Source organism: Chelonia mydas, chromosome 8 (genome assembly GCF_015237465.2).
Source record: "Chelonia mydas isolate rCheMyd1 chromosome 8, rCheMyd1.pri.v2, whole genome shotgun sequence".
Lineage (NCBI taxonomy): Eukaryota > Metazoa > Chordata > Testudines > Cheloniidae > Chelonia > Chelonia mydas.
In genome coordinates, this window is record NC_057854.1 from 77,789,791 (window position 1) to 77,802,452 (window position 12,662).

Genomic DNA, 12,662 nt, shown 5'->3' on the forward strand with positions numbered 1-12,662 from the left:
TAACACGTTTTCTGTCCACATTTTATATTCTAAATGGGAGGTGAGAAGTACTAATTTAATCTTCCATGTCCCAATTTGTTATGCCCACAAGGATTTAGTATTTTCCTGCATACACTGTAGATCTTTGAAACTATTTAATAGTTACTAGCCTCAGTATGTCTCTGCTGCTCCTAATGAGCCTAATCCTCCAGTTCTAGCACCTATGAGTAGTGCTATTGATTTTTGATTAAGCTGGGACTTCAGTGGGATTTGTTTAAAAACTGCAGAAGTGGGCCTGTAATGGCTGAAGGCATTGCAGTCAGGTAACGTTTTTATATTCCTTCTACACATTTAGGCCCCAATCCTGCAATAAGCTCAGCACAGGCAGCCTGTCTGTGGGGAGCTCATTTTACAGCTGGTGGCTTTAGTGTGCTGACTGAACTAGGGAACAGTAATTAAACAGTGGTCACTTACCATGGAGAGCACACCACTAGGCGATATTTTTAATTGCATAATTCAATCCATAAATCATATGGGTGTGGCTATGTTGAACACGCTTATGTTCAGAGGCTCTAAGAAGGTTGCTGGATTTTAAAAAAATAATCCAGTAGCCTAATGCAGAGGTTCTCAAATTGGACGGTGCGCAGAATGTATTTGGGAGAGGGGGAGGCATGAGAAGCTGTAGGGGAAAAAACTTACTGCACACATTCAGAGCTGGATGGCCAGAGAACAGCTGCCTCTCTCCAGCTGCCCAGCTCTGCAGGCAGCGCCACTACCAGCAGCAGAGGAGAAGTAAGGGTGGCAATGCTATACCATGCCACTCTGACTTCTCCACTGTTGCTGACAGTGGTGCTGCCTTCAGAGCTGGGTGCTTGGCCAGCAGCGGCCACTCTCTGCTCTGCCTTCAGAGCTGGTGGCTGGAGAGCAGTGGTTGCTGGCCATGTGCCGGGGAAGGGGGGAGAGGGAATGGGGCTAAACTACTACAGCCACAAAGAAGGGGGGCACGATCAAATAAGTTTGAGAACCACTGTGGCCTACTGCATGACAGGATCAGACATTTTAATGAGCTTGTTCTGCCAGTCAACATGTCGTTCATCAGCCCTACTGATTTATAAGGGAGAAGGATAAAACTAAAGAAAATGTATTCATCTTGAAAGTGAGCATTTCTTGAATGTAAACGTATAAGAACAAGAAGAGTCTTGACCCCCTTATCTATATAACAATTTAATACTATCTTAAGTTTTTTTAAGATGTACTTCTTCCTCCCCATTTCCCAAAATATCAAGAGCTTTCCTCACTTTTTAATATTTATTGTTCGATTTCTTAACCCCCTTTCTTACACCAGGATGTGAAGGAAAATACAGGGGAAAAAAACCCAAAACAACAACAGAACTTTGAATGACTTTAATCATCCTTTGTATCGACCTTTCTAATAAATCAGAATTAAAATAAATCAAAGTTAACTTTACCAAGGAAGTCACAGGGTAATGGAGAAATCACAAGGAATTAACCCAACAACTTTTTCATGTACTACTGAATTATAAATAAAAGCTAAGTCTCCAAATAGTTCTTGCAATTAGATGAAAGTACAGAGAAAAACTCCATTAAACTGTTGATGATTTTTTTCATCATACATAGATTAAATTCAGAGATAGTATGCATTATGGGAAGTGTATATGTTTACTTGCTAAAGGACAAGAAGTATCAGATGTGTACCTCCAATGTATCCTATGACAACAGAAATTTCCAGTGAGACAATCCCTTCCCCCCACAAATTCCTAACTATATCATCCCATTTCTTAATGCCAAGAGGCTCAGTATATTTTAATTGTTCTCAATGAGGTTTCATGAAGACTGTCAAACTGATTTGATCCTTTATAAATTAATACACTTTATCTATACATAATTTTCCATGAGATAAAATATAATTCTCTCTGTCTATTTCCTGCCCAAGAGCTTTCCCAAAAGATTTCTGCTCCCTTCCTCACAGTCTATTTAAAAGAAAAAAAACCACACGATCCACAGCAAAGCGCTTGGGGAGCTCTCTTCTGAATAACATCCTTTAGGAACAGCTGCTAAGATCAAATAGAATACCAGAATTCAGCACCAGCATGTGTGGTATCTCTTAAAGATACAGGAGCATAATCCTCCCCAATGCACAAAGTCAGTCATCCATCTTGCCACTGTCATTAATATATGTACTCTGTACAATCCTGCTTTGGAGGAAGCTAAAATCAATCACATCTGCAGCAAATAAGAATCTGTAGTATAAAGTCCAAAGTCTTTACAGTGCATCTGATTCATTAAGGCATGTCTTTCTGTATTATGAGGAATGAGGGACAGGTTCCAAACACCTTTTAAAAAGTGTACATATGTTTTTTTAAAGAACATCTATGACTAGTGTCAGTATTTCTGCAAGATCTACACAAAATCAGGGTTATGCTTTCTCCCTGGCAAAAATTAACTCCATTTACTAACCTTGCAAAATTATACTAGTCCACTTGTGTGGAGCAAATAACTGTTCTTTGACAAACAAGAAAAATATCTTGAGCTTTCCATCTTGATGATAATGGGCAAAATTTGTGTCTGGGAGACTTAAGTTTTCATGACAATTTTGTAAAGCTGATCTTGACTTTATCCATGGTTTTGCCATTTTCCAACTGATATTTGGGTATGCTTTATTGAACTAAACAGGGAATCCAAACACTGTACGTATAGTGGATCACAGATGTGATAGAGTGTAGTACAGCAAAATCTGCGGCAGGAAAACTAAGACAACTCATTTTCTTCAGGGATTCCTTCCTTCCTGACTGTGGAGCCTGCCCTCTCTGAATAAATAATCTCCAATGTTGTGCAGATTGTTGCTGAAAATGCTGGTGTATAAACAGCTGGTGTATAAAAGAAGCATGTTGCCTTCTTTTTTATTAGAAACATAGAAAAAGAACCAGTGTTTGCCAGACTGGGAGAATAACCCTAATTTACAGACTTGTAAAAGGACATTGTGAACAAAGAAGTATAAGCTACTCAGTGTTAATCTTTTCAATTCTATTTTATGCTGTCGCTTTCACATCTTTGATACCAAAGTTTTCCTAGTGGTATGATCAATCCTATACACCATATATTAAGCCTATTTTTTCCTCTCAAAATTGACTCCTCCTGTACCCACCTCTTGTACACTAGCTTTTGACTAATTGGTTAGACTCCTCCCCGTCAACCTATCCCTTTATTTAATTTATTTATTTGATTTTTTTTGAGTCCGTGACTATTTGTGCTGGATCCTTTGACAGAAATACATTCTCCAAAAGCTGTAAAGGGAGTCCTGAACACAGTAGGTATTGTTTAAGGATAGAAGATTTAAATTGCCAAAGACAAAGTTTAAGAATAACTCAAAATTAAGATGTTTGCCTGAAAGAGCTTAAGAAAAGGTAAATCAAGTATTTAAAATGATAAAGGGCACACTAAAAACTGATTATTTCCTCTTTACTTTGCTCAGAAATATGAGGACAACGAGACTTCAGATAAAGGTCAGCAAATTTAGTATAAATAAACTAAGATATTACTTAATACACATGACCTGCAGAATTCAGTGTTCTTAGATATAAAAATAATTATCTTAAAAATACTTTTGATAGATTAATTAGGAGGTCCTCAAGTCAGATACTGTGGGCTGGGTTTTATAATTATCAGTAGCATTTTTAGATTTGCAAGCAATGACAACAAAGGCAACTAAACCGTGCATCAGGATACAAGACAATAAATGAAATCTGGAAGGAATGCCTTTCTCTGCTTTGTACTGCACTGCACAACTGGCAAGATAAATTTTAGGTAAGTTACAGCTTCTTCTGACATATTAGGTATGAGTCCCAGTTGGAAGCAGCATACTAGACTAGCTGGACCAATGATCAAATTTGGGAAAGCCTGTTTTTATATCCAACCGCTAAAACAGCTCTTTAAGAGACATGAGGATAGCTATCACTGTTATACTCACAAAACAGAAGTGTAGATAAAAAAAAAATTAAATTTGTTGAGTATTACATCAGATTAGTATAGCGTTAAAGAAGATAAAAATTTGGGTCAATCACTACTTGAGGGTTCCTTTTAGGTCAGGAGTGGACAAAGAACAGTTTGTTAGCCGTATGTGGCCCTCCAAAGTAATGGTAGCATAGGATTTCATGATATTACATAGAAGTAGAAAAAGTTTCTTGGATTTGAACTCTCTCCTATTGTATTGATTCTGGATTTGTCAAGAAAAAAATCAAGCCAAACCAACCTAATTTCCTTCTTTGACAGGTTTACAGGTCTAATGGGGGGGGGGGCAAGGGGAAGATGTAAATGTGATATATTTTGGGGAATAACGGGGTAGGCGGTAGTACTGCTGAAAAACATTGGCAGGTTATAGTGGATCACAAACTGAAGATGAGTCAACAACATGTTGCAGTTGTGAAAAAGGCTAGTATCCTTTTGTGGTGTATTAATAGGTGTGTCATATGTAAGACATGGGATACAAGTGTCTCACTGTACTTGGCACTGGTGAGACCTCAGCTGGAATACCGTGCCCAGTTCTGGGTGTCACACTTTAAGAAAGATGTGAACAAATTGGAGAGTCTAGAGGAGAGCAACAAAAATGATAAAAGGCTTAGAAAGCATGACCTAAGAGAAAGGTTTGGAAAAAAAAAACCAAAACAGGAATGTTTAATCTTGAGAAAAGAAGACTGAAGGGAGAAACTAATAAGTCCCAAATACATTAAGGGGCATTATAAAGAGGATAGTGATCAGTTGTTCTCTCTGTCCACTAAAGGTAGGACAAGATATAATCAGATTAATCTGCAGCAAGGGAAATTCAGGTTAGATCAAGGGTCTGCAACGCGGTGCCCAGGGGCGCCATGGCGCCGGTCAGAGCATTTTTTGTGCATCCACAGGACACCCCACCACCGCAATGCCGTCGAGAAGCGTTGCCATTTCTTGGCAGCATTTTGGCGGTGACGCTTCTTCCTGCTGCTGCTTTTTGGCGGCAGCATTTCAGCGGCGGGGTGTTTGGCGCCCGCCACAGTCTTCTGGGAATAGCAATATGCTATTCCCACAAGAAAGGTTGGGGACCACTGGGTTTGATATTAGGAAAAACTATAAGGATAGTTAAGCAGCAGGGGAACCATTTGGGGGGGCTGGAGACTCCCCTGAGTTTCATAACAGAGTTTACAAACAGAGGCAGGGTGATTAAGAAAGGGCTGGAAATTAAATTAAGGATCTGGAAGTAAAAACTGAATGCAGTGGACTCAGAAGAAATACAGCCAAGCCCTCAGAGTCCAGGTTTAATTCAGAAAAGAGGAAGATGTGAGGGCGGTAGGTGAAAATGGGCCAAAACCCAGGGAAGAGCTAGCAGTGGTATAGAGAAGCTCCCTCGCTATCTGTGGTACTTACGTGGCCCCATCACCGTAGTATCTGAGCACCTCACAATGTCTAACCTATTTCTCCTCACAGCTCCTCTGAAGTAGAGCAGCACTGGTATTCCCAGTGTACAGATGGGGGCACTGAGGCACATGCAGACTAACAGCCAGATTTTCAAAGGTATCTAGACACCTAGTGGGATTTTCAAAAGTGCCTAGAAGGCTAGCTGCATCTTTGGGTGCTAAAAACGTTTGAAACTCTGTCCCTAAGGCACTGGCCTGACATCACACAGGAGGTCCAGGGGGAAGTAGAACCCAGGTCTCCGAGAGTTTGCTCCCTATCCACTGGAACAGCCTCTCTCCCTCTGCTGTATGCTGCAAAAAACAAACAAAAAAACCAACAGGACTCAGATAGGAACAAAACCAAAAGGCCAGTTCTCTAAGACTCCAGCAAATCGTCCCAAGCGATTGGGAAGGCTGTCATGGTTGACGAGATGTAAAACAGCACAGAGGTCAGATCACTTAACCCCCAAGGGGTGGCAGGTTCTGCCCCAGGCTGGGCTGTATAGCAACGGCTGCTGTGAAATTTTATATTTTAACTGAAAACCATTTTGTTTTGTCATTTTTTGTTCTGAGTTTAAGAAAAAAAAGGAATGAGTGTCATATGAGTATCAAATGTGTTTATGCCTCAAATTCTTAGGGTTTCACCTGTATCCAGGCCAATTCCAGAACAAAGAACAAAAATTGCAGCCATAGAGTCCATAAAGTCAACGATTATTGTCATGATTTGTATTATTCATGATATTATAGTATTGTGTCCCTAGCCTCTGTTTGCAGAAGCTGGGAATGGATGACAAAGGATGGATCAGTTGATGATTACCTGTACTGTTCATTCCCTCTAAAGCACTTGGCATGGGCCACTGTTGGAAGACAGGACACTGGGCTAGATGGACCATTGGTCTGACCCAGTATGCACTTTAACATTTTAAGCCTAACCGGTGTCATGACACAAGATGTAAGAACATGTTAGGATTAGAGATTTTTATATATATATATATATATATATATATATATATATACACACACACACACACACATATGTATAGTCAGCTAATTTCTAAGTTATTGTCTGCAAAATAAGTAGAGTTTTTAGTTGCCTTAGTAGCCTCTGGAATCACCGTTAAAGTTGCCCTCCCCTATCAAAATCTAAAATGGCACCTCTGTTAAACAGAGGCATAGGCTTGCAAAGGCTGTAAAATTGCCATCATTGGAGTTTTTAAAGGTTAAAAAAATACGTGTCAGAGCTGGTCTAGGTTTACTTGTTCCTGCCTCAGCACAGGCAAATGGACTAAATGACCTTGCCAAGGTCCCGTCCAGCCCTGCGTTTCTTCTCTATAACTTTACTATACTTTGTCACCCCCGTCTTTGTGCTCACTGATTCTATATTTTATTAGTTTCAGAGTAACAGCTGTGTTAGTCTGTATTCGCAAAAAAAAAGGAGTACTTGTGGTAAATTGGTTAGTCTCTAAGGTGCCAGAAGTACTCCTTTTCTTTTCTTTTATTAGTGTTTGCCTGTATTTTTCAGGTTTCATCCTTGTCTGAGCCGTGACTATACACACCATGTGAGAGTGTTGTACAGTATTTCTTGTCCTTTGCCTAAATGAGATCTGACACATATACTGTAATAAGGATGTTAGTTTTCATGCAAGTCTGCACATATTAACACTAGCATGCTGCTCTCCTTCCCCTCCCCCAAACAGGGCTAGTCTTTCACGCATATAACACAAACCTCCCTTGGGGCTGGAAAAGCAACACTTCTCAGTACACCCTTCAGCCACAAGCAGGGAGACCGGCACCTTTCCACAGCCCCACTGCGCTTTCCTGGAAAAGGTCAGCGCCTCCCCCTCCCCTTTCCAGCACGGAGGCTGGGCTGTTCCCAGCCTCCTTCGCTCCCACACTCACCCCACACGCACACCTAGGACCTACATGTTTTGGCTACGCCGGCTCTACAGTACAGCTGGGTGGGTCCCGGGCTGCTGTACCCACCACACAGGCTGGATGAGCGCTAACCCGGGGGGCAGAGATAGTCTGCGGCCCGGCTTACTTCACACGTGCCTAGAGTGACCAGTCAGCAAATGTGAAAAATTTGGGTGGGGGGTGGGGCGTAGTAGGAGGCTATATAAGAAAAAGACCCAAAAATCAGGACCCTCCCTATAAAATCAAGATATCTGCTCAGCCTACACGTGCCTGACAGCGCCAGGCGCCTCTGTGGCCCAACCGCTGCTACTGCTTACCCTGGGGCCGCGGGCCGCCTGCAGGGAGCAGGCCAAAGCCCGCCCTGGCTGCAGACCGAGCCTTTAGGGCCGGGCTGGGCCCCTCCCCCAGCACAGCGCGGGCTCAGGTAGGGCCCGACGCCCACAGGGGACCTCCCGCCCCCGGGGCTCAGGCAGGCGTGCGGCGCGCAGCCCGGGCCTCACGAGCCAGGCAGGCTGAAGGGCCTCTGCCCAGCGCGCAGCCCCCTCCCTCGCCGGGCGGGTCACAGGCGGGGCCCGGGCAGCCGCGCTGGGCGGTAGGGCCCCGCGGGCGGCTGCGGCGGAGGGAGGTGCTGCGGCTCAGGACTCGGCCCACTAGGCCGGCGCAGGCCCTTGTTGCAGGTCTCCTAGCAATAGCCCGGCCAATGGGAGCAGCGCCGCGTCGGGGAGGGGGTGGGGCGATTAACCCTGCGGGGCCCGGGCTGCGGCGCGTAGCGGCGGCTGGGCTCGCTCGGGAGTCGGCCCCCCCCCGGCAGCAGCAGGTGGTGCCATGCGGGTGAGTGAGCCCGCTCCCGGCCGTGGCTGCTCGGGCTGAGACGCTGGGGCCGCTGCCTGGGGCCGTTCGGCTGCCTGTGCCTCCAGCGGGCCGGCCGGCTCGGGGCCGGCCAGGGGCGGCAGGCGGGGAGCGTTTGCCGACGCGGGGGACGCTCGCGCACACACCGGCGGAGTTGGCCAATGGCGGGGGGCATTCGGGGGGGGATGCTCCTGCGCGCACAGGCTGGGCTGCTGGAACGATTTGTACCGGGGGGGGGGGTGCTGAGAGCGAGTGAGCCAGCCTGTGACTGCTGTATCTGATGGACACCCCTTCCAGCCCGGGGGTGCCTGTGGCAGGACCCCTGGTTCCAGCACTTGTGCCTCGCGGGGGGTTTGCAGGTGGGGGCGCTCTTGCACACACCAGCCGGTTGCCGGGTTTGGTTGGATGTCTCCCTGGAGATTTCGGCACGTGACATAATCTTTAATTAAAGATTAATTCCCGGAGAGTGTAGGACACTCCTGGAGGGGGACTCTCGTGTGCAAATGGCTGAGCTGAGGGGATGCTTGTTCACACACAGGGCGGGGGGGGGAACCTCTCATGCACACATGGAGGGAGTTGGTAGGCAGTGGGGGGAGGTGTTTGTTTGCACACGTTGTGGGGGATGAGGAGTTTGTGGGCGCGGCACCCAAGCATGCACATACTGGGGAGGGGAGTTTGGAGGTAGGGGGAGGTGCCTGTGCCCAAACCATGGGTGGCGTTTGTAGACCATGGGTAGGGGTGGGGGAGCTGGGAGGAAAACGTGTGTTTACTTGGGGGGAGTTAGTAGGTGGTGGGCAGCTGGGGGGACATGCTTGTGTACATGGGGGAGATTGCAGGTGGTGGGGGTTGGGAGGATGCGCCTGTGTACACAGGGGGGAGATGGCAGGTGGTGGCGGCTGAGGGATGCCTGTACATACCCGGGGGGAGATTGCAGGTGGTGGTGGGGACGTGCATTCACACACGGAATTCGCAAGTGATGCGGGGGAGGCACTTGCACTCATGGGGGAATTGCAGGTGGTAGGGGGAGTTAGTATGTGGTGGCAGCTTGTGGGGGATATGTGTGCACAGGGGGAGGGGAGTTTGCATATGGTGGGGATGTGTGCACATTGTGGGGGGGAGTTTGCAGGTGGGGGGATGCGTGTACTCCTGGCCGTGGGGAATGCACATGTAGTGGGCACGCACATGGGGAGAGTTTGCAGGCATTTGGGTGCACATGGTTTGTGTTGGGGAGTAATTGCTTTAGGGAATTAGGCTAGTGTCTGTGTGGACGACTGAACAGCATAACCTCCTAGCAGTAGCACTGAAGGTGCCAGTGTAGCATCTGTTCTTGTCTCTTTTATTTTTTTAAGCTGAGGGGTGGCTAGGAGGGAGGCTGGTAAGTGGTGTGTGAATGTTATTTGTATTGTGGGTTTTCCTTGCTGTTCCAAGCTTTATAACTAAGTACTGTGTTCCAAACCTCTGTATGCCTCTCTGTCAGTCATGTTTGGAAGCAGAGTGGAGTGGTAAAGTTATATTCCATGGTGTCCAATTTCTCTGGGGCAACATTTTGTTGATGCTTTAGGACTCTAACTACAGCAACTGTCAGTGACAATCTTGTAAATCCTGATGTGCACACCCTGTCAGATTCAGGGTAATCTGTAGGGAAGACGCTGTACTGGATTATCCAGTCTATGTACAGTTTTCAGGTTGCTAGCTAGACCCCTGCTATCAGGCCCAACATACTGTTGATCTGTGTGAAGCTGAACGTAGCAGATGCTTCTAGGCTGGTGAAGGTCTTACATCTGTTTTAAGAGTGCTGTGAATTTTCAAAATTATTCTGGGTTTTGCTGCTAAATTGGTTTAACATTTGAAATCAGGAGTTGTAGGAGGTAAGAGGCCATGGTGTTTATATTGCATTATCTTGACCCTTGCTTTGCTTTTAAAAAATAATCGTTGTTGATCAGGATTTTGCTTTTATTTGTAGCAAGATACAAAGGAAATTGTTTAAGATCAAATTACAATGCAAGACCATTTTAATATTATCTATTTTTGTATATCTTTAGTCATACAGAGCACTTCACAGTTACCAGGCTAGCATGCAAATATAAGTAACTTTGTAGCATCTCGTATGTCCTTCCTGTAGGTATGATGGACACCTTGCTCAAGTTTCAGGGGAATGGTTTGGATATGAATAGAATGGGAGGTCCATGAAGTAGGATTTGACTTTCTTAGATGACAGTTTCTTAGTAGTAAACCTGGAGGAAAAGTGGTTTTGAGACTTTGGGACTTGATTCCATTTGAAGCCATCATCAAATGAGAAGGAGTAGCATGGAAGCAGGATTTTTTTCCACGCTGGAGAGATGGAGAAATGGGGGAGCAAGAGACAGACCCCTCGTATTTGAAGTGAGTTGAACTTGGGCTGGAGAATAGAAAGACCTTGGTAGGTGGGAAAATATCTTATCTGCAAACAAAATTAAAAGGAAAAGCAAAAAAAAAAAAGTTTTAAAAAGTTGAATTCAGAAAGAAGGCTCAGGGAGTGTTTGGGGACTAAATGGAAAAGTACCAATGCTAAAACCTTGGGGATTGTTAAAGTGAGGTATAGTGGAAGAAGAATGTTTTGTGCTAGTTACATGTAGTAGGTGTTTTGAATACAGAGAAATAAGAAGAATTGGGTACCCAAGATCTCCACAAAATACTTATAGGCTGGATTTATAGATAGGCTGGATTTTTGTCATGGTCAAATGCAGCATTGAGGATGAGGTAAAAGAAGAGAAGATTGACTAAATATATCATATCAGATTCAATACCATAAAGCCCATTGTAAGCTATTAAAAATGCTAAAATGGTGAGCAAGGGCTGCCTAATAGGGCCAGAAAGAGATGCCTAATAGGTATCTCTCATACCTCATGGGTAATGCTCTCATAGTAGAGGGATGCTAATGTGGAGGTGAATTAGGTATGTTCAAGTCAGGACGGGGATTTGGGAGCTGGATGGACTATTTCTCCAGTGGCTGAATGAAAAGAAAAGATCAGTCATCTATAAAGGCAGAAGGCATGGTTGAATCTTGCAATAGTAGATGATGCTGTATGAAAAGAGTACTGAATGTACTTGGTGAAGGTGGATGTGGGGGTAACTTTGCAGCTCAGCATTTAATGTTGTTTTAACTTCCTGGTGTAAGGAGCCAGGAACGTGAAGGAGCAGTTGTCTAACATTCAGGCATATGAGTAACTTTTACACACACCAGTAAGTGTGTGTGTTTGTAGGTGTATAGCCGATCAACTTCAAATAAACATTTTACTTGTTAAATTGCAAGTCGTTTTAAAATGTAAATGAAATTGAGAAATGCAAAATAAGAATATAAGAATGAACCTACTGGATCAGACCAATGGTCCATCTAGTCCAGTATCCTGTCTTCTGGCCGTGGCCAGTGCTTCAGAGGGAATGAACAGAAGATTGCAATTTATCGAGTGATCCATCCCTTGACTTCTAGTTCCAGCTTCTAGCAGTCAGAGGTTTAGTGATACCCAGAGTATGGGTTCCTGATCTTCTTGGCTAATAGCCACTGATGGCCTTATATGCCATGAATTGGTCAGATTCTTTTTTTGAACCGACTTACAGTTTTGGCCTTCACAACTTCTCCTGGCAATGAGTTCCACAGGTTGACTGTGTGTTGTTTGAAGTACTTCCTTATGCTTATTTTAAAGCTGCTGCCTGTTAATTTCATTGGGTGACCCCTAGTTCTTGTATTATGTGAAGGGGTAAATAACACTTCTCTCTATTCACTTTATCCACATCATTCATGGTTTTATAGACCTCTCTCATATTCCCGCCCCCCCATCGTCTCTCTTTCTGAGCTGAGCAGTCCCAGCCTTGTTAATCTCTTCTCATATGGGAGCTGTTCTATAGCCCCTAATCATTTCTGGTGCCCTTCTCTGTACTTTTTCCAATTCTAGTAGATCTTTTTTTGAGATGGGGTGACCAGAACTGCATGCAGTATTCAAGGTGTGGGCATACCATGGATTTATATAGTGGCATTTTGGTATGGGTACCCAAACTCCAAAATGGGGCTGTCTCACAAGACCATAATATACAGATGCATTGAGTGAATACTACAGTACTGCAGGCTGAAAAATTTGTGATTTGCTTTTTTCAGATTAACTCTGATGAGTATGAATAGCTTAGACGGACACACAAAATGCCTTAATTAAAAACTCTGAATGTAGAAAAATGTTGGCAAAATATGACCCATGCATTTTTCTATGATTAATATAACTGACAGCACTAAACTAGGTTAAATAGTTACAAACTAGTGAACTAGGGTTCATGAATTTCTGGGGTTCATTTTTGACTATCCAATAGTAACTTTTTATTATAACTATAATGAAAATAGACAACTCTATTTGAAAAGTATTTATATCACTAATTGCAAACTAGATTATTAAAATCTGAAGTAAAATAATGAGCAACTGTCAAATTTCAAGGGTGGGGACACTT

At 44.2% G+C, this 12,662-nt stretch overlaps 1 protein-coding gene across 3 annotated transcripts in view; it reads left to right on the plus strand.

The window, feature by feature from the left end:
- Positions 1 to 8,032: 8,032 nt before the first annotated feature.
- LOC102944408 (SSX family member 2 interacting protein) overlaps positions 8,033 to 12,662 on the plus strand; it is a 42,657-nt gene continuing 38,027 nt past the window's right edge. For 2 of the 3 annotated variants that reach the window (XM_037907485.2, XM_037907486.2), the window contains exon 1: positions 8,033 to 8,171. The gene's annotated coding sequence lies outside the window, so the exon portion shown is untranslated. The remainder of the gene's footprint in view (positions 8,172 to 12,662) is intronic. The other variant, XM_037907483.2, reaches the window with a different exon arrangement.